The following is a 19604-nucleotide window of genomic DNA, read 5'->3' on the forward strand; positions in this document are numbered from 1 at the left end:
GGTTTGCATCCCAGCTCTGCTGTTTACAAGCAGCACGACGACGTTGGTTGAGTTCCTGTCCCTGAACCACCGGCTCCGCGTCTATAAAATGAGAAGATACTCGTGCCAGCGCAAGACCTGGCACATAATCTGACTTCAGTGAGGGGCCTGTTGCTATTATTATTGTTATTTATTAACTGAGTGGGAGGCTGCTCACCTGGATAGATCCTTTGGTTCCAGAACCACCTTTGGGGAGATTTGTATGTTGCGGAATCAGGCCAGTTTGCCCAAGTCACTCGTGGTGATGGACACACCCAAGTGTCCCAAATCCCCACTCCAGGCAGACTGCCCCGTAGGCACTCAGGGTGGCGTGCTCCAGCCCACGGGAGGCACCAGACCCTCAGTCTCCCTGCAGGAGGCCCAGCAGGCCCTGCAGACCCTTTGCTGCTGGCGGAAACTGCACACTCTGGGTGGCCCCGAGGCCAGGACCCCGCCTGTACTGTGGTGCCCCCAGGGCCCGTGTCCCCTCAGGCAAAGGACAGGTGTCCCATCTGTCCTCTCAGGGTGCAGCCCTGTCTCTCAGCCCCACGCCCCAATTGTCAGGGCTTCCATGGAGGCGCTGCGTGCAGTTCTCACTTCGGTCCCAGCCTGGGCTGGGCTGGGGCCCGGGCCGCAGCTTTAATGGTGAAACTTTTGGCACCTGTGCTCTCCATTAGCCCCAGGCCCAGCCCCTCTCCTGGTGGCCTCTCAAAGTTCCGCCCTCCCTCTCACTTTCCTCGGGCATTCCCGTATGAATCTCTGACTCTTCACTTGGGGCACAGACCCTCTGCCTCTGCCACCAGACCAGAACTTCCCGGGGGGCCAGGAGTTTGTCACCCTGGGGAATCCAGGGTACTCCAGAAGGTGAGACTCTTTAGGGCACCACAAGGCTTTGTCCACGGGCACCAGAGGAATGAGAGAAGCACCCCCATCCAGCATGGGGTGGTAAGAGCAGAACATCCAATGCTATCATGTGTCAGCTGTGTGACCTTGGGCAAGTCACCTAACCTCTCTGAACTTCTATTTCATCATCTCTGAAGTGAGACTAGTAATCCCATCTTTCAGGGCCAGTAAACTGATTAAATGAGATTATCAGCACCAAAAGCACCTTGGAAGCTGGAGCGTGCTGGGGAATATTGGTTATGGATCAATACCTGGGTCAGGAGACCCAGGCCCTGCCTCTGACTCAATGGTCAACTTTGAATCATTAGCGCTCTCTCTCTCAGGTGCCCAGTGTCCTCCTCTCTGTTACATGAAGGATCAGTCAAAATGATGTTGCAGGATGAGTCTTAATGATTTCCCACATCTCTGCCAGCTCTGAAAGTTGGTGATGGACACCTTGACTTTTCCATCCCTAGTGGAAACCCTGAAGCCTCGGAGCCCATCCCAGCCCAGACCTGGTTCTCAAGACTGTCTCAGGCCCCCCTCTAGCTCATCCCACTCCCCCAGCCTCTCTCCACTCCTCTACCCCTTTTCCCCTAAACTGATGCATTGCCCAGAAAACTAATTGCTGTGACTCCAGTGTTTATTTAGTGACAATACAAGTTGATTGAAACTGCCGCATCAGGAAAAATACGTTCCACTTAGATCTTTAAATGAGATGAGGCTGGCCTGGGAGAGGTGACCGCCCTTGTGCTCCACCGATCATTGGCCACTATGGGCCATTTGCTTAATGAACAGTGTGGCCAGCGGTCAGGAGGCGGGACCAGCTGGGCACACCTGCTGCCCACAGGCTGGAGTGGCTGGGTGGCCTCGCTATCCCATTGCCCTGGGCCTCTGCTCCACAGCCTGCCCTTCTGGTTGGAGAGGACACCTTGGGTCAGCTCCGTCACTGTGAGTGGCTGTAATATAAAGATGGTACCAGCCACCAATTACTAGACACTTCTTTTGTCCCCTGCCAGGCAGGCTGAGCTCTCTGCGGACATTACCTCACTGAACATTAGAACAACCTTGAGAGGTCGAGGCTGTTGTTCATCCATTTTACAGATGAAGGGACTGATTGAGAAGCTCGTGGAGGTCACGGGGAGAGGACAGGAGGAAAGGGACTGAAGTAGGGGATGAGGAGCAATGTCCTTTCTGCCAAAAAAGTGTACGGTCCCAGGTCCCTGCTGCCCTGATGTCTCGGAGGCCCCATTCTGCCTCCCTTCTGTTCTTGTGGCCTCAGTCCTGGGAGCAGGCTCTCTGCAGCCTCTCCTCGTCCTGCAGCTCACAGTTTCCTGCCCCGCACCCCAGATTCCTACACTTGGGGGCTGCCGAAACCAGTGAGAGGCCTGCAACCCTTTCAACCTGAAGGACCTTCCAGTAAAGAGGCCCCTTTGCCATGTCTAATATCAGTCTCCAGGGAACGACATCTTGGATGTTCAGAATTCACCGTGCCTCCCAGCTGGTCTGTTTATGAGCAGAGCAGCGCTGGCCTGGGGGAAGATGCTCTTGTCACTCCTCTCCTTTATTTCCCTCCTGTCCTTATTCCAGGCCCTCCTGGTGGAATTTAAACATCAGGGCTGCAGCCCTCTGAGGAGTGCCCAGCTGTCTTCATCTCGTGTGTAAGGGGTGGGGTTGTAAGTGCTTGGGATTGGAATCCGATTCTCAGTTTCCTCGGATGCCCTGTGTGAGATGCGGATCCTGAGCTGGCTTGGAGCCTGCTGAGAAGATGCTGAGGGGCGGAGCTCTCACCTTCCCCAGGACTGCTGTACCCTGCAGGCTCGGTGGAGGTCTCTGTCTGAAAGTCAAGCCTTCACCTGCAGCCAGGTACCTAATAGGTCCCTGCAGGTTCCTCAAACGGGATGAGGCCAGTGCCTGAACCAGCCCAGCCTCTGGTGGGGTGGCACAAAGCAGAGATGGCACCCTGGCTTTGCAGGGCTCCCTCTTAGCCTACAAGCTCCTCTAAGGCAGGGCACATGCCTCCTTTCCCTAGGATCCCATGACTACTGTGCTGCTCGGGGCATGGCAGGAGTAGAAGAGAATGAATGAATAGTAGCTGACTATCATTCATTCAGCCACTATTCATTCATTTGTCTTTTATTCATTTACTCATTTACTGTCTACTCTTGCCAGAGGAATTTCCTGGTCCAGATTCTTAACATGTAATTACCTCCAGGGCCAGGACTAGGGAGAGACTAATGAGGTGCCTCAGGCACAAAACTGAAGGAGACACTCTCAAGATCATGTGAGGGCCTGATTAGCTCAGCTCCTGAAAATAACCTTGCTGGTGGGTATTGTAATTTCCATTTTGTAGATGAGGAAATGAGGTCAGAGAAAGGCTCGTTACCTCCCATGGTCACCTGGTTGGTAAATATTTGTTTCCAGGTCTGTGTGACTCCCATGCCTTTGTTCTTTCCTCTAAATGGTCCTAGGTTTCCCCATCATTGTGCCAGACTTCTGAGCAGGGCCCCAGCACAGGGGAGGGAGGATGAGTTGCAGACACTTCTTTCCATGTGTTATGCCTGCCTCCACCCCGGCTTCTGGACCCTGAGCACAGACTGGCTGCCTCAGGTCTGGTCCCATCTCCTCTGCTCAGCAGAAGACGGTGACCTTGGGCAAGTTACTTAAACTCACAGTACCTCAGTATCCTCCTCTGTGAAAGGGACAGAATGGTAGTCCCTGTGTCATGGGCTGCAGTGAGAATTTGAATGTATAGGGAGATATGATCTGTTCAGCACTTAGGACAGTGCCTGCCCCGTAGCGTGCTTCCCTGCCTTGTTAGCTGTTATTTTCAATAGCTGGGGAACCTGTCACCTGAAGGTTGGGAGAGTCTGTGATGAGCCCTAGACCCTCAGCACACGGAGATCTCTGGGTTCAGTCCCTGCTTCCCCAAGGTCATTAGCTCCCAGGGTGTCACCTCAACTCTCCTGGAATGACAGTGCCCAAGAGTCCTTGAGAGGTGGAACCATGGAGGTGGGATGTGGTCCCTGACACCCGGTTCCCTTCCAGCTCCCGGGAAGGAAGCAGCCTCCCTGGTCCTTCCCATCTTGCGCTTTCCTGGAATTCACAGAAGGTTTAAAGAGAGAGAATTCACACTTCACTGAAAATGTGTTTCAAACAATTAGCAGGTCTTTACCAGAGCAGCCTTTGAAGTAGAAGCCCAGACCCATCTCTGTGAAGTATTTCTCCAGAACTGACAGGCTGGCAGACGCCTCCACCAGCTCAGCCGGTGCCTGGGTGCCCGGGGCTCTGTGAGTCCCTCTGTTGTGGCAGCTCCAGTGTCCTCTTCTCCAGTGCAGAAAGCTGCCGCCACCGTGGGGAGTACAGTGGAGCTGGGCTCCCATTCAGGTCCTGTGTCAAGTCCATGGGATTTTTCTGTTCTCCAGATCCCCCAGCCTATAGGTTAGGGCAGCTGAAGCCTTTGGAGCTTCAGTGAACTTGGAGCTCTTGGGTTCTTGAACACTGCCTGAAACTGTATATAATTATTAGCTGACTAAATGTGTGGATTCTTCGAATGATTGGCCCTGGAGCTAGCCTCCATCTCCCCATCTGCAAACTGGAGACAAGTGGGGTGGGAGGGGCCCCCAGGGCTCTGAGCGAAACCTCACTGTACGTGGAAGGGCTCATATCATGGTGGAATGAAGGTTGGGTCCTACTGCGGCTCCCCTTGTAGCTGCATGATCTTGAGCAAGTCAGTGGATGCGTCTCAAACTCTTCCTCAATGAAATGGGTAAAATAATCTCTATGCTGCCGAGCTGTTGTGAAGATTAAATGAGGGAATGCCTAGAAAGTGCCTGGTACAGTTAAATGTTCATGATTTATTGAATACAATTAGGCCTTTATTTTGACTTTTCTGACCTTTTCTTATAGTCAAAGTGGATGGTTAGCTATGGTGGGAGGGGCCCCTTACGCAGCACCCTGACCCCAACCAAGCTTGCGGGGAGGGGCAGAGAGAGCAGGAGGATGGGAGCTGAAAGGGCCCCTCCTCACCCTCCCGGCCCCTGAAGCTAGCCCCCTCCCCAGCCTGGGCCTCTCGGCTGCTGTTTGATTCCCTTTCCCTGACATTCCATCCATCATCATAATTGCTTCTCCTGAAAAATGAATTTGTAGTTGATTTCTTCAAAAGAGGGAATCAGCCAACAGATAAAAAGGTTGTTTTATTTAATTTACATGAAGAGGCTGCTTGCTGCTGCCCAGCTGTGCTGGCTGGGCTGCGGGGAGGGTGGTGCCTGGTGTGCCGTGGGTGCATGCAGGTAGGCCTGGTGTGCCGTGGGAGTATACAGGTAGGCGTGGGCTGGTCCCTGGCTCAGAGGCCACCTCCCAGGTTGTCGGGGTCCTGGCCCCAAGGATCGGGTGCTTGGTGGTCACACTGAGCTGACATCATTCTATCGTAGGAGACCCCATCCTGCCCCACACCTGTTCTTTCTGGGCAGGACAGGGATTCTAATCCAGAAAGCCAAGGACCAAGAAGCCAAAACTCAAGAGATGAGTTACAGATAACTCTGTAAGGCCAGGGTCCTAACACAGAGTAAACATCACAGAATTTTCTCAGGAGGAAGGGGTATTTAAATTGCATGTGTGTTTGAGTCAAGATGGGAACCCCAGGTTCCTGTTCGAGATGTATTTCACTTAAGGGTGTTGTGTTTCCTGTGTTTCCTCTTCAATTCGGCAAACATTTAGTGATGCTCCCTTGTGCCCAGGACGTGGCTGGTTCTCTCTAGGAGTTTCTAATGCAATGAGCTTGAGCCCCATCTTCAGGAGAAACCCTTGGCAGGGGTGGGAGTTAATGGCCAGGGCAAAGCCATAACCTGGGGTAGAAGTGGGACCAGGCAGGGAGAGCCATCTGAAGAGATGCCTTCCTCTCTGCCAGGCCTCTCATGCTGAGCAGTGATCAGGGAGGTGGGCCCCAAGGTTTTGGGGGGCATAATTCAGTAGGACTCCTCATGTGGTTCAATGTCTGAAGAAGAAGTGAAACATTCATTCTGTCATCAAGATGCTCCAGGGATCCAGAGGTTTGGGTACTTCATGGATGGGGGGGGGCATATAATTTATTATCTAAGCCTGGACATTTTTGCAAATGGAAATGGGTTCTATTAATTACTGCAGGACAACAAGTGTAAACTAGGACTGTCCCTGGCAATACAGACATGATTACCCTAACCATGTACCAGATACAACAGGGACTCAAGCCAGTGGGGCATCCTCCCAGGAGTTGCCAAAAAGAGACTGGACATATCTGCACAGAGCTACAGGGCATCCTCGAGGCTACCAGGGCCACAGAGTGGAGGTGGAGAAGCAGCTGGGATAGAAGAGTCAGGAGTTGGGTCCCATTCCCCGAAGCTGCCACTTAGAGGGAGTCACTTACCCTCTCTGTGCCTCCATCTCCTCACCACGAGATGCTGAATGTCAAAGTATCTTACACGTTGATTACATTCTATAATTGCCTTACTCCTTTATTTATTAACTTGTTTATTGCTTGTATCCCCACCTGTCACACAGTCTCTGAGGACAGAGGCCTTGCCTGTCATATTCACTGCCATGTACTCAGTTTCTAGAATGAATAGACACTTGATAAGTGGGACACTGCCTGGAGGGGACTGCAAGGGGTCTCAGCTGCACATTTTCAGGTTTGAGAGGATGATTGTGTCAGTATGGTCCAGGACAGCTTTAGTGGAAGCAGGTGGTAGACCAGTTGTCCTCTGAGAGCGCCTTCCTGGTCTCTGTTTCAGAAATGTTGTCCCCTCTCTGATTCACATGGAATTCCTCTACCCCATGCTGTCAGTAGCAACAACATTCTGAGTGCAGAACCTTGATTGTAATTATTAGGGCAGGTTTGAGGGTGGGATGGAGCAGAGGGGTCCCTGACTTAAAACTTTGTGAAGATCACAACAGGATTATCAACAATGACTAAATACTATTTATCATTTTCTACCAGCTAACTAAAAAGCATCAGGGATAGCAACTGTGGCTCACCCTGGTGTGCTTCTAATACTCATTCCTGCTTCTTCTTTTCCCCTTCCTCCAGGGGTTGGTGAGAACCCCTGCCCGGGAGCTGCACTGTACCACCTGAATTGTTCCTTTACTTGAATCATCTCCCCAACATGGACCCTCTTTGTTCTCCTTGCGGTTCTAGTCCCACTTGCTCTGAGCTGGGACATGCAGCCTTGCGTCAGCACAGCCCTCTTAACTATTTTCAGAAGGGATTGGTCCTCTGCTTGCAAACACACAAATCCAACCATTGGCTCTTTCTCTCTTGTTCTCTTTGGGAGAGATTCTTCCTTTGCAGCAACCCCCGAGGAGAGGGGCTGCTGTTCCACTCGCGTTGTGTCATCCCTCAGGGCCTGGGTCTCTCCCACCAGCCTCCTCTGTGGACACACCATCAGTTCTGCTTCTGTGTGCCGTATGTTAGAGGGACATTAGGCCTTGATTACAAGTGTGGAAACCTCATATCAAGGAGCTGATGTGTCAGTAGGGCAATTATTGGCTTGTACAGCCAAATGCAGGAGGACAGGGCAGGGCAGCTTAGCTTTAGGGACAGCCAGAACCAAGGACAAGTCAGTCCCTTCCTCTCCCCCTATGACTAGGCGACATGGAGACAAGAGGGCATGAGCTGCGTCTGGAGGGCAGGGCAGGAGTGAGGGTGGCCTCTCTAATGTAGAAACTGATGGGCACCACCTCCAGGGGCTGCTGCCACTGACTCTCACCCAGTCCAGGTGGAGCAAGAGAATGGGGAGACAGGCCCCACTCTGTGCCAGACAAGTGGGTACAGACCTGACTTCCTTCCCCAGAAAGGGCATTGCGGGTATTTCTGCTCAGGCCAGGCCCCCTGGAGTCCAGGGTTGAATCACTGACCACAGAGCAGGGGTTTCCACGATTAAACAGTGAAGCCTTGCCTTGCAGCTGCCAGGGAAGGAAGCGACAGTGTCAGGCAGGAATTCCGTGGTGCCTGCATTTCTGTCCACTGGAGAAATGTGTTTTCAGCCTGGACTGACTCTCAGCGTTCTTCCTGCTAAGAGGCCGGGAGAGGAAGTGCCCTTTTTGCGTCAGTCATAAGCTGGAGTGATTTTTCACCACCCACCCCATCCTTCCAACAGCAACATCCACTACCCCCACACCTCAAGGTTGCCTCCTTCAGGACAGTGGTCCCCCCACTGCCCACTCTACGCCTGCATTCTGAATGGGAAGTGCCATCCATCCTCTTTCTTGAACCGTCTCCCTGACCGCAGTCATTAGTTGAGGGGATCAGCGGCTAACGCCCACTGTGTCCTTTCCTGGGGTCTTTCAGACAGGAAATGGGAGAAGATGGGGGAGAAAAGACATTTTCTTTCAATGTAAGACTATAACAGATGAATCTCTGGAGTTCCCGGAGGCTGTCATTCGGGCCTCACAGAGAAGCCAGCTAGAGAGAATGAAGTTGACTCACAGGGCAAAGCAGGACCCGTGAGCCAGAGCAGGATGAGGACAGAGCGGGAGAGAGACGGAGACAGAGACACAGAGAGACAGGCAGGGAGACGGAGAGAGAAAGAGAGACACTGCCTGGAAATCAGGCTTATTTGCTTCCTGCCCTCCTGGTCTTTGGGTGCCTGAAGGGCACGTACAAGGTTTTGTTCTTTGGTTTGTCCTAACATGTGACATAAGACAGAGCACCCAGCATATCCTTAAGGGGACGCTAATTTATTATTTACTGCTAAAAGAAAGTGTACACGCTCAGAAGGCACGCTGGCAGAGGGGGCTGGAAGGGCAAGCTGTCCAGCAGAGACAGCTCAGGGCAGTCTGACCAGCATTTATCTGAGGGCCTTGAAGTTCGACTACAAAGAGCCTTGCCCTCCACCTGGGTTAGTTCATGGATTAGTGGCCCTTGGTTCATGGATACGTGGTCTTTGTCCCCAGGTCCTGACACAGAGCTCCTAAAACCTCTTAGGGTTTCCAGAGTGATAGGGTGAGAGAAGCATCTCTTGTTCTCATGGGGTGACTCTTGGTGGGCCCCTCTGTAGCTTCAGGATGGGGGGTAGTTGCCTGAAAAACCAAACCTTGATTAGAAGCTTAGAACTTTCAGTCCCACCCCACCAACTTCTTGGGCAGGGGAGAGGAGCTAGAGGTTGAGTTCAGTCACCAATGGCCGATGATTCAATCAACCATGCCCACATAATTAATCCTCCATAAAACCCCCGAACAATGAGGTCAAAAGAAATTCCGGGTTGGTGCATACAAAGAGGTGCTGTTTCTGAGTGTATCCTTCACAGTGAACCAGTGACAGTGAGTAAAGTGCGTTCCTGAGTTCTGTAGCTGTTGTAGCAAATTATTGAAGTTGAGGGGGAGGGCCCTGGGAACCCCTGATTTATCGCCAGCGTAACCGGAGTACAGATAGTCCAGGACTTGCAAATGTCATCTGAAGTGGGGACAGTCTTGTGGGGCTGAACCCTCAACCTATGGAGTCTGCACTAACTCTGGGTAGTTAGTGTCAGAACTGCACTGAATTGTTGGACACCCCATTGGTACTGGAGAGTCAGAGGACTGGTTGGGTAGAGGAAGAAATCCTTCAGTGTCACCATCGATGGCATACATTTCTGACCTTCTTAATCTCCTGGTACAGGCGTTAGCGTCCAGAACTCCCAACCACGTTTAGATTACACTCGTCCCGTTTAGGTAGGGGGTCCTGTGAATCTGGGATAATGTGAAAAAACATCTCCTCTCCTCCTCCTCTCCCCTCTCTTCTCCCTCCTGCCCTGCCCCCACTCCCAGTGAAGATAAAGAGAATGACTGAACTAGCATGAAAGATACGGAAACTTCCCTCCTGAATGATCTCGCTAATGGTAAATTGATGGGATTGAATACATTCAAGTCGGAAATGATCCAAATATATGCTAATGAAGCTGAATATGCATTATTTAGACTAAAACAAAATAACTGCGAGTCAGGAAATAAAGTAGGTGAATTATTAGTTTGGCAACTCAAAGAATTGGAAAACTCAAGCACCGTTCCAGAGACAGGCAGAGGCAGGCAGGAAAATGTGGTTAATGAATTCTAAACCAATTAACCGCAAATTGATGGCGCTCACTGGAAGACTCGCCACCCCCCACTCAACTCCCTCAGATTACTTTCTGAAAATTTAAAAAGGAAACCCTGCTGCCGTGCACTTTTCTTATCTGCGCTTCCTAAATGTGCTCTCCTGGAAACTTGAGTGAAAAAGAAAAAGAAAAAGAAAAGGAAGAAAACTACATTTTCCAGAGATGAGGAATCAGGCTATTTTGGCTACAGGGGGAGATAAATAATGCAAATAGGAACTTCTCAATTCTTCTTTGTCAAAGATGACCATCCTCAGACTGAGGAGAGGAAAGCAAGCCTTGACGGGAGAGATCTAAAGCCCAAGATGGGTAAAGAAAACATAAAAACATGCCTTGCTTGTCCAGACTAGAACAACTCGACCATCCTGGCTAAATTCCAGCCAGGAAACATCAGATACAGGTGAGGTCCTGGTGAGACTCTGAGACCGCGGAGTCACTAGGAAGGGGTTAGAACCCAGGAGGTGGCAAAGATGGAGCCCGTAAGTTCAAGGCATTGGAGGACAGTCATAGAAAAATGTCAGGTTCAATTCTTAGAAATGAGACAGGAGGGAAGTGGGCAGGGTGCAACCATTGAAGGAATGACGTAACAATTGAGGATAGGGCAAATACTGATTAGAACCAAGGTGAGGGAAGATTCGACTTCCAGTAGACCTTGAGCCTCATGGCACACCCACAGGCACCATGACAGTTCCTAGGCTGACCATAAAAGGTCCCAAAGTGGGTGGGGCCAATTCCTGGAAATCCCCGCCCCTTCTCCAACAGAGTTGGAATAGTCCTCCTACTTGGCATATGAAATTACCAAGCCCATGAAAACGAACAATCCGGCACCTCGTGGTCACTCTCTCTTGCCCTCTGAGACAGCTCGCACTCTGTGGAGTGTGTATCTACTCCTACTTTAAACTAAACACCCCCAGACCTCTGGGTCTCTCTCCCTCTTGCCTTTTGAGATGGCCCACATCCTGCCTATGGAATGTGTATCTCCTAAGCCGCTCTCCCTTCCGAGTGAGACGGACCACAGTCTTGTCTGTGGAGTGTGTATCTCTCTACATAAACGTGCTTTCACTTTACTGTGCCTCACTCTTGAATTCTTTCCTGCCAACTCTTGAATACATATTCTCTGCCAACAGAAAGGTATAGGTTGTGAGATCCTAGGAAAGCGAGCAGTGATTAGTTGGAGCCAGCATGGGTTCACCATGTACTAAATTTTTGCTGAAAGGGCACCTTTGTTGATGAATGCCCTCCTGACCTCTCTACAGAAACTAGAGAGATTTGACTTTTTCACATGCCCTCCCTCCTGCCCACCCCCCACGCCCCCTCATTCCCATCCCCCACTGACTGGTTTCCTTTTCTCTGTAGCAGTTCTTGTCATCCAACACATATACAGCGGTCCCTTGGTGTCCCTGGGGGATTGGTTCCAGGACCTACTGCAGATACCAAAGTCCAAGGATGCGCAAGTCCCATAATCAGGCTTTTGTATCTGTGCTTCCACATCCAGGGATTTAACCAACGTGTCTTTGTACATGTATTTACTGGGAAAAAAAATCCATATATAAATGGTGCTGCACAGTTCAAACCCATGTTGTTCAAGGGTCAACTGTATTTACTTATTTATTTTCTTCTCCTCCCACTGGACTGTAAGTTCCATGAGGACCAGGACTTTACCCAACATGATAGGGTCTCAGTAAATGTCTGTTGAATGAGTGAGACTTCTCCTAATTCCACATTCACCCAACATGGCCAGGCCCTCAAGGCAGACCTGTCCCCATCCACCTACCCACTCACAGACAGAAACGCTGGAAGAGAGACCCGGAGGGCAGCCCAGGTGCCCCTTCGACTCAAGTCTTGACCTCTAAGGCACATATGCTCCCCACTAGGAAATATGGCTCAGTGGACTCTGAATACTCTGTTTGACCATCCTCATCCCATGTGGGGCATGAGGAGGGAAGGAAGGGGATGAGAAGCCCCTGTGGATGTTCCTCCTTCCTCTGGGAAGAAGCAGACGCATGAGGAGAGGGGTGGTGATTCTTCCCTCCCCCACACCTGATCTAACCACTGGAGGAAATGGAGGAAAAGGCATGGCTAGTGAGTTTTGATCTCAGCCCTGTGTCTCTTCTACTATACTCTGCTGCCCCTGAACTTGGAAGTCATGTTGAAGAGTGTGTAAGACACATGAAGGACTTCCACTGCCTCAAGTCAGCCAAAGCGACTGGAGATCTTCTACCTTTGAGGGAGTCACTCGGTGACTCTGTGGGTGGGCTCACTGGCTTGCAAATAACACCTTGGGAAAACATAATAGTAAGGAAAACAATGGGGCAGGGTGCAGATGTGAAAAAAAGGCAAGTTGATTACCAATCAGTAACAACATCCTTCTTTCAGAAGACGCCAGCTGTTTGGAACCACATAGTTACACTGAGGTCCACTTTGTGTCCATGGCAATGTGAAACCTCCCTCTCCAGCAGCCATCCATAGGGGCAGCATGTGGATGAAAGTGGAGCAGTGAGGACTCTCTGAGTGACTCACTGTGACTTGTGTGGACTGAGGTCTGACACCTTGAGCCAAGTGGGGTCACCTGGCAGGGAGGTGGGGAGTGGCATGGGTTGGGGAGGGGCTGTTCACTAAACCAAGACCCACCCCGAAGCTGCTGGGCTTTGGCACCTTGGCCCAGGCAGGCTGCCAGGCTGTTACCAAAGCAAAGAGCTCAGCCTGCTCCGTGACAGACTGCGTTAGTGTAGGCTTTGTTCTCTACTCACACACAAAAAAGATAGCTCAGATAGAAACAGACAACGTAACAGACTGCAGAATGAATGGTTAATGTGTTTCTACATACTGGATGTGATTGGGACAGAATCAGCTGACAATAAAGTGTCTGTCGGCATGTTTGGGGTTTTAGTGTTCACAGTGATTGGGGTTCTCCGTGACCTCTTTCCCCCTCCGTTATCCCAGGACATTCATTCAAAATGTACATGCTAGGCTCTGGGCTGGAGATCAACAGTGAGCAAACAGACGTGGTACCCAGCCTCAAGGTGTTTACGGGCTAGAGCTGACTGTAGATGCGAGAGTGACCAGGGATGACCAGGTGTAACTGCCCCTCTCTCTTCTTCTCCAAAAGTGTTCAGAATGAAAGGAAAAAATAGAGATCATTCAGGAAGTGGAGTGGATAGATGTGAAGCGGCAGCTTGGAAAAAAAATATGGATTGTGTTTTAGACATTAAGCTTCTTAATGGAGGAGGTGCCACTGGCTGTAAAGGGACCATCATGGTGGTTGAAGGTTTGTTGGAAAGCAAGGCCCTGGCAATATTGCCCCTGTGTCCTCTGACTTCTGACCCCAGAAGGGAAAGGATGCAGAACTCCAAGTATTTGTGGTAGCAGTGGGCAAAGAAAGGCAAGGAAGGTCTTGGAAGTGCTCACGTATCTCCTAAACCCCTCTCCCTGGTGGAGGAGGGAACCGGGATACACCCATGCTGCAAAGGCCAGAGAGGACTGTAGGCATCACCTGGTTGGGGGTGGCATTCACATAGTTTCTAGAGATTGTGTGTAAACCAAAACCCCGGGTTGGCTTTCTATGCCTGGAAGCTTTGTAGCGTGATAAAAATTAAAATGAGAATTAGATTAAGTCATGCAGAAACTACTCTCAGTCAAATTAGAGTTAAGATCAATCATCAGGAAATTGTCAGCATCAGAATTCAAGTCCATGGGCCCTTCATCTTTGCCCTGGAAAAGAAGGGGAGAACAAGCTGAGAGGCCAGTAGGTATGTAGGATGCTGGTGCTCCAAAAAAGCCCCCAAGCACAAAAGAGGTTCACCCAGGAAGGGGAGGAGGTGATGAGCCCAGGCTGTCAAGGCAAGCATCAAGGTCCGAGATGGGTCTTGTCTCAGGGGGCTGGACAGGATGGAGATGGAGGAGAGGGCTGGCAGAAGGGTTGATGCAAAGCCTCTGAAAGCTCCAACCAGAACCAGACAGGTGAAGGTGCAATGGACAGTCCACTCCTAAGAAATGGAGTCAGCAAGTCAGCCCCAGCTAGCTGAAAACCAGGCAGGGCTCCTTGCCAGATGCCAGAGACACAGCATCTGAAACCCAGAGAGAAGGGGCTGGGCTCACCTCTCTGTGGGAGTGAGTTGGAGAAGCTCTTCTCTGGTCCTGATGCCAAATTAAGAAGATGGACTCTCTTCCAGATGACTTCTACTCTCGGGCGTATGGCAAAGGAAAACCCTCTTCTACCAAGGCAAGAACAATCATTTTTAGAGTGCCAGCTTTGTGCTGGGCACTGAGGACAGAGTGAGGAAGCAGTCATTGTCCACATTCTCTTGAAACTTGCAGTCTTATAAGGGAGAGAGAGAAAACACAAGTAAACAAACACATGGAGAAGCACACAATGTATTAAGTCCTATGAAGGAAACAGACAGGGATACACATAACTATATAAAATAGATAAACAACAAGGACCTACTATAAAGCACAGGAAACTATATTCAATTTCTTGTAATGAGCCATAGTGGAAAAGAAACTGAAGAAAATATATGGATGTATGTATATGTATAACTTAATCGCTTTGCTGTACACCTGAAACTAACATTGTAAATCGACTGTACTTCAATAAAAATAAGAATAATAATTTTAAAAATCAGAGTAAAAAACAAAAGAATGAGGAATAACAGAGTGATGAAACCTTAAAAAAAGGTGATCAGAGAAGGCTCTTTGAGGAGGGTGGGGTTTAAGCTGAGGCCTGCGGAATGATGAGGACCCTCTCGTGCCTCTCTCTGGGGGAGACAAGGGCCGAGATGAGTTTATTTTAGCAGTGTGGGCAGGGAGGTGTTCCTATTCAGTCTTGTTCCTTATTGAATTCCCCTCTTTATCTTGCTTTTATTGTCATCTCAGGTTTCCTATAACAATTCGACAAATTTACTTTACAGAGAAAGGACATATTCGTGGAAACCTATGAAATACTTTGAGTCCCAACAGCTGAGTGGAGGGAAGACCCGAGACCCTGCTGAAACCAGCTCCACCAGCCACTTGTGACAGTAACCAGAAGGCCAACCCCTGTGTCTAGAAAGACATAATCCCTGGGAATGTACAAACCCAAGCTATCAGAGATCCAGGGTCAGTAGGCATCCCGGGTGTGGCACTCAGCCCTCCCACCTACAGCAGCAGCTTGCTCTGCTGCTGCGTGGCTGGCTAAGCTCATGTTTGGAGGGGAGGGTGGGTCTCAAGATGTGGGTTTTGAAGATAAAGCACCTAGTTCCTCTTGTTCCCTTGAATGGTGGTGGCAGAGTTACTCAGAGAAATGAGACAGATATGAATGGGGCTACCAGGAGCCCATCCCGTAATATTTCTGCCATCCCTGCTCCTCCGCTCCCAGACCCCACACTCGCTAAGGAAGGGCTCTACTTCCACCATCCCTGGCCTGGAGCCCACTGTACCCTTGGCCCAGTGCAGTCAGGTCTGCAGAAGGTTTAAAGCTTTGGGGAGGCCCGTGATGCCCCCCTGGAATTTCAGGCCAGTGGATTTATACGTACATCTTGGCAGGCATGTGTGGAGGAGAAGGAACACCAGAACTGCAAGTCAAGGCTTGTCCCTTACTTTCTCTGTGACCCTGGACAATTTCTTTGCTTTTATTATTTTCAATTTGTTCATCTGTGAAATAAGAGTTTGGATTGAATGGCTTCCAGCTATGACACTTAAGACTCATGATTCCATGAGGTCAAGAGTTTTAGGTCAAAAGAGGCAGCTATAAAGAGAATGGAGTGTAAAAACCGAGTAGTCACTGGTCATGGTTGTGATGGTTCGAAATAAAAGACCTTAAAGAGAGGAGACACCAAGTTCCAGAAGCTGACACCAGAGAGCCACCCGGATAGCCAGCCTCCAAGAAGGCCCCACAGGGATCTTTGCCTCCTCGTATTCATGCCCTTACATATTCCTTTCCCACGTTGTATCAAGGTTGCCCTGTGTGACCAATAAAATGTGGTGGGCCCGACAGCCTGTGACCTAATGCTAAGTCATGAAAGACATTGCCACTTCCACCTTGCTCTCTTGGATCAATCATTCTTGGGAAGCCATGTCATGAGGACACTTGAGCAGCTCTGTGGAGGGTCCATAGAGGGAGGAACAGGTCTTCTGCCAGCAGCCAGCACCAACTTGTCAGCCATGTGAGTGTACCATCTCGGAAGTGGAATCTAAGCCCCACTCATGCTTTCAGATAACTGCAGCCTAGACTCATCCTGAATACAACTCATGCAACAAACACCCAGAGCCAGAGTCTTCCAACTAAGGTGCTTCTGAATTCCTGACTGATAGACACTATGTGTGATAATATTTACTGTTGTTTTAAGTTGTCACGTTTTGAGATAATTTGTTACATGGCAGTAAGTGACTAATACACCACTCCTTATATCCCCAAAAAGGTGACTCGCAGATGATGCTTAACAAATTTTGTTGCTGGGACTCTGGTCCCAGGGGATGCTCACCAACCAAAAGCACTTAAGAAGCCCCAAAGTAATGAAGCCTGTTTAGTTTTGTTTAACCCAGCGTTCTCTAAACTCACATGACTCTGAATATCCTTTAGTGCCTAATATTTTCAGAATTCACGCCCCATGCCCCATGTAATATGTTTTGGGAACTACTGTTCTAGGACAAATATATAAGGTTTGATTTTTACTAACGCACTGTAATCTTACATTCTTGTTACCCCAGTGTCTGTTTGGATTCAAAATACCTCTAAATTCATTCATCCATCTATTCAATAACATTTACAGATGCCTCATCTCTGCTGGAACTCATGCTGGGTACCAGGAGTACAGAAGTGAATCATACAGTCCCTGTCTTCAAAGACTCACAGTCCAGTGGGGTTTAGCAGAGTGGTTGGAATGAGGGCTCAGATGTCAAAATGCCGGATTCTGAAGCCCAGTTCTGTCCCTTACAAACTGCATGACCTGAGGCAAGTTCCTTTATGTCTCTGATTCAGTTCTCTCATCTGTAAGTTGGGACTAATAATGATGGTATCTACCCCACAGGGAAGGTTTTAGGATTCAGTGCAATAACAGAGGTAAAGATTATGCTCCTGGCACATAGTAAGTGTTGAATAAAAGTGAGCTGTTCTCATTATGTTTATTATCCATTCTGCAGGGTTCAACATAGGTGCCGTCTCCTCCAAGAATTGTTCTCTGATGCCTGTACCCCCAAGCTAAGGTGACCCTATTCTCTCCTTCCTTGAGAATATCATGACCTCCATCAGAGCATTTTCCTACCAAGTAACTGGGTACAGTGAGGGCCCTGCTATGACCAAAGAAGAAAGTATAAGAGAATGAATAAAGAAGTAGGGTTGAGGGCTTTTCCTTTTTTTTTTTTTTTTTTTTTAGGTTTAAATCTAGGCTAGATTCCCTGGATAATGGGAAGCCAGGGAAGGTTGCAAGGAAGGGTATGGCCAGCTGGCCCTCCACCCCCAGGCCTGGCTCAGCCTGCCATTAAATGATGTCCCACAAGGCAATCCTTACCCACACATGAGCAGTACCTTGTTCTAAGGCCTGTGTTGGCAGCCAGTGGTGTTGCATGGCCCTCAGTGCCCCATGCCACTTGCCACTTTTGTTCAGACATATCCCGCATACCAGGTCACGCCCTCCTTTGTTCACCTGGGCAGCCACAGTGAAAGTTCTGAGTGATGGTGTGGAAACCTCAGAGGCTCCTGGGGCCTGCATCCTTGGGGTGGAGGGAGCTGGGGCCTAAACCATGGCTGTGGGAATTCTTTGTCTTGTTATAGCTGTAGTTCACCTCAGAGGGTGTTTGCAGAGAACAGCCGACAAATTCACTTCAGCGTCTGCCTCCCCCAGCCCTTCGCCGCTCCCTGAGTGGGTGGCTGCCTCTCCAACAAGACATAGCTCTGAAGGAGCCTCCAGGTGACTCCGGGGCCCTCCCAGCTCACCAGAGGCAGCTCCCAACCAGCTGGCCTGGCTTGGAGGCCCCCCGACCTCCCTCCCAGCCCACTCTCTTTGAGCAGATTGAGTGGCCATGTGCCAGCAGCTCCAGGAGGGTCGAGGCAATGCCGCGTGCCTCCACCTCTGCTCTCCTTCCCTCTCACACATAATTCCGCAGGCGGAATTTGAGACAATCTCTTTTTCTTCTTGAATCTGTGAAATCAGGAACCAGAGGGCAAACTAGGGCTCTGGGTCTCCAATTATCTCTCTCCCCCTGCCTCTCGGGGAGCCTCACACTCTCCCACTCGGCTCCAAGCAGTCAACAGCCTCTCGGAACCTGTTGAAATCTATTACCGACCTTTGGTCTCATCACCACAAAGGAGCTTTCTGCAGCGCGGAGATGGATTAAACAGAAATGAATTGGCCAATGGAGGCTTTACCACCCTCCCGGTTCTTGCCTTCCTTTTTCCCCTTCTTTCCCTCTGTCTCGCTTTTATTTTATTTTTTTATAGAAAGCCAGCTGGGCAGAGCCAAGAAAAGGCGACGTGACCCACATGGACTGAGGTCACAGACACCTGAATGAAATTTCACTTTGTTCGTTTTGCAAACTAGGACACTGGCAGTTCCCCGGCACGGGGCCTGTTAGCGCTAAATTCATCGTGTCTGGCAAAAAAGAAAATAAAACAAAATGAAAAGCCCATAAAGTTGAACCGTTAAATATTTAGGGCTCGTGATGAACAGCATGTCATAATATTTGTTGAATTGCATTTGCTAGTCAATGCATCTTTTCCCCTCACGGCCCCAGTTTGGGGAGGTAGACGGAGGAAAACTAGAAGAATTAGGCTACATCAGAAATGAAACGTGGGCTTTCATTCAACCTCAGAAGACAGATCCCCCTGCCTGTGCATCCTGGGCTGCACGGCTGTTGGTGCTCTTGGATGGGGTCTCTGCCTCCCTTGGAGCCTGTCTTTTCGTGTTCACACACGGCTCCGTGTGTAATTAAGCAGATGCTCTTCGACGATCAACTTAAATTATCAAATGTCAGGACATGACACTTTATTTGTGTATGTTTTCCTTGCTTAGCAATTCAGGCAGTACCTGGGGAAGGCAGATGTGTCTGCTCGGCTCTTGGAAGGAGCCCCTCCTTGGAGCTCTGTGTCTGAAATTCTACTCTTAGAGGTTCACTTCTTTGGCTTATTAACTCTTTTCAGGCACATTTCCCAGGAGAACCCATGCAGACTCAGTTACTTGCCTAGTCAGAGGGTGGGCTAATAAGATCTTTTCTTGAGAGCAAAAAATGAGGGTGAATATAAGTACCTGGGGAATCTAAGAGGTGGGGAAGCCCTGGCTCTGGCCTGGACACAATAGTAGATGCCTTTTCAACAGGCCTGAGATATCCTGCTGAAAAGGCAGGGAGATGGGTGGCTGGGGAGAGGAAGGATAGGAAAGAGGGGGAAAAAGGAAGGAGCCTTTTGTGTAACTTGTATGTAATTTACAAAGTTCACCTGAAGCATGTACCACCTCTACCCCCATCCCCCACACCTCCCCCACCACCATCACCCTGCTCTGTGGTGCTAACCATCCAGGCAGGAACTTTGCCTGCTCAGGGCTTGCCTTTTTGTCAGGAACCCAAAGGGCCAAGGCAGAGGGCAGAGTCAGGCTTTCCTCAAGTAAAAGCAGGGCCCCAGGACTGCTT

General features: G+C 49.9%; 1 protein-coding gene and 1 long non-coding RNA gene across 3 annotated transcripts in view; one reads left to right on the forward strand and one right to left on the reverse strand.

Annotated features, from left to right (window-relative positions):
- Positions 1 to 19604, forward strand: part of GRIK3 (glutamate ionotropic receptor kainate type subunit 3) — a 218089-nt gene that overhangs the window by 84269 nt on the left and 114216 nt on the right. The window lies entirely within an intron of this gene.
- On the reverse strand, positions 13645 to 17552 carry LOC140700937 (uncharacterized). The gene is made up of 3 exons (XR_012079697.1): positions 17509 to 17552; positions 14103 to 14322; positions 13645 to 13990 (listed from the first exon to the last, which is right to left on the reverse strand). It is a non-coding gene; the product is annotated as an uncharacterized lncRNA (long non-coding RNA).

This window comes from Vicugna pacos, chromosome 13 (assembly GCF_048564905.1).
Source record: "Vicugna pacos chromosome 13, VicPac4, whole genome shotgun sequence".
NCBI lineage: Eukaryota > Metazoa > Chordata > Mammalia > Artiodactyla > Camelidae > Vicugna > Vicugna pacos.